The sequence below is a fragment of the Chrysochloris asiatica genome, unplaced genomic scaffold (assembly GCF_000296735.1).
Source record: "Chrysochloris asiatica unplaced genomic scaffold, ChrAsi1.0 scaffold00057, whole genome shotgun sequence".
Classification (NCBI taxonomy): Eukaryota; Metazoa; Chordata; class Mammalia; order Afrosoricida; family Chrysochloridae; genus Chrysochloris; species Chrysochloris asiatica.
In genome coordinates this window covers 13,873,096-13,875,717 of record NW_006408575.1, presented here as the reverse complement: position 1 = coordinate 13,875,717, position 2,622 = coordinate 13,873,096, and the positions used below count along the sequence as shown (strand labels likewise).

At 42.3% G+C, this 2,622-nt stretch overlaps 1 pseudogene; it reads left to right on the top strand.

The window, feature by feature from the left end:
• Nucleotides 1-784: 784 nt before the first annotated feature.
• Nucleotides 785-1,941, top strand: LOC102813552 (annotated as a pseudogene).
• Nucleotides 1,942-2,622: the final 681 nt, after the last annotated feature.

The following is a 2,622-nucleotide window of genomic DNA, read 5'->3' as shown; positions in this document are numbered from 1 at the left end:
ACAAAAGGGCAAATAAACCAATTTAAAATGGGTAGACAGTTTATGAACAGACACATTATCAAAGAAGACATTCAAGGTTGCCAATAAACACATAGAAAATTATTGTGATCATTAGCCATTCAAAAGATACAAATAAAAACAACAATGAGGTATCATCTCACTCTCCAGCATTAATAGGAATGTTCAATAAGTTAGGAAGCAACAAATGCTGGCAAAGGAAATAGAAAGACTGACACCCTCATACACTGCTGGTGGGATTGTAAAATGGTAAAACCACCGTGAGACACAGTATTAAAACATCATAAATATAAAAACTGTGACCCAATAATCCAATCACTAGGTATATATCCAAGACAAATAAAAGTCAAGACACAAATAGCTTTGTGCATACCTGTGTTCATCAGCACTATTCACAAAAGCAAAAGGATGGAAACAACTTAAATTTTCATCAATGGAAGAATGGATAAACAAATTGTGGTATATACACATAATAGAATTAAAAGTACCATTAAAAAAATAATGATGAATGTATAAAAAACCCTTATTAACATGGATAAAATTGGAGGACATTATGCTTAGTGAAATAAGTAGGATGTGAGATCACTAATATAAAAATTTATGAAAAGGTTTTCACACAAAAAGAAACATTATTTGATAGTTACTAGGGGTGGGAGGAAAAGATTGGTAAATCACTAATTAAAAGGTAGACACAAACTAACTTGGATGAAGGGGAAGGCAATATATATTAAGAGGAAGAACAGCAGTACAATTATGAAGAGACTCCATGCCAGGAAAGTTTGAAGATATTTACAAGCTGACCTCCATGTTGCTGGGAGAGGGATCCTATGCCAAAGTTCAAGGTGCCGTGAGCCTGTAGAATGGCAAAGAGTATGCTGTCAAAATCATTGAAAAACAAGCAGGGCGCAGTTGGAGTCGAGTATTTCGAGAGGTGGAGATGCTCTATCAGTGTCAGGGAAACAAGAACATTTTGGAGCTGACTGAATTCTTCGAAGATGACACAAGATTTTACTTGGTCTTAGAGAAATTGCAAGGAGGCTCCATCTTGGCCTACATTCAGAAGTGGAAGCACTTCAGTGAGAGAGAAGCCAGTCAAGTGGTGCGGGATGTTGCTGCAGCCCTTGACTTCCTACATACCAAAGGCATTGCTCACTGTGACCTGAAACCAGAAAATATCTTGTGTGAGTCTCCAGTGTAAATCTGTGACTTTGACTTGGGCAGTTGTATAACTGAATAGCTCCTGCACCACCATAACCATTCCAGAGCTGACCACTCCATGTGGTTCTGCAGAATACATGGCCCCCGAGGTGGTGGAGGTCTTCACCGATGAGGCCACTTTTTATGACAAGCGCTGTGACCTGTGGAGCCTGTGCGTAGTCCTCTATATCACTCTGAGTGGATATCCCCCCTTTGTAGGTCACTGCAGGGCCGACTGCGCCTGGGACAGGGGAGAGGTCTGCTGGTGTACCAGAACAAGCTATCTGAGAGCATCCAGGAAGGCAAATATGAGTTTCCTGACAAAGACTGGGCACACATCTCCAGTGAGGCCAAAGACCTCATATCTCCAAGCTCCTGGTTGAGATGCAAAGCAGATACTAAGTGCTGCCCAGGTTCTGAAGCACCCATGGGTGCAGGGGCAAGCTCCAGAAAGGGGACTCCCCATGCCGCAAGTCCTCCACAGGAATAGCAGCACCATGCACCTGACTCTCTTTGCAGCTGAGGCCATCTCCCTGAACCGCCAGCTGTCTCAACATGAGGAGAACGAGAACCAGCTGGCCAAAGAGTCCAAGGTCCCTGGCTGAAGGCCTCTGCTCTGTAAAACTCTCCTCTCCCTCCAAATCACGCCTGGCATGCCAGAGGGCACTGGCCCAGGCAGGCCAAAGTACAGACCCCGGACTGTGCCTGGCACCCACAGCACTCTGACCTAGAAGTGGTCACCCTTCTAGGTCTGTTCAAAAGTTACCCCAGACAGCTGCGGGGTCAAGGGTCTGCAGAGCAGATTGAGGGACCTGCTCTCTGTTCTACAAAGGCCCTGAGGTTCCCACCCAGGTCCTCTAGAAAAAAGCTTTTTCCAAAGGGCTTGTCATTGAAAAGGAAAGCAATAAATTGTCACTTTGCATTAAAAAAAAAAAAAAAAAAAAAAAAAAGAACACTGGGAGGAGTACAAGAACTAAAGCAATAGATGAAAACACTATTATATACACAATCATCATTTACAACCTGCTCTTTAACAACAACTCTGGCAACCTGTGATATGTAGATGATACAACCTTCTTTGCCAAAAATGAAAAGGAATTGAAGTACTTACTAATGAAGATCAAAATTGTTTGTTTTGAACAACTCTGGTTTTCCTAGATTCATGCCTCATATATTGCATGTTCTAATTATTCATGGATGCTTGCAGCTGTTTCTTCTCATTTTGAGTCATGTCCCATCAGCAAATGAAAGTATTGAAAGCTTTGCTCCATCTACATCATTAAGTTAAACTCTACTTTGAGGAGGCTGCTCTTGCCCAGTCATATACGGAGTGCCTTCCAACCTGAAGAACTCATCTTTTGTCGTTATGTCAGACAGTGTTTCATTGCTATGTATAAGGTTTTCAGG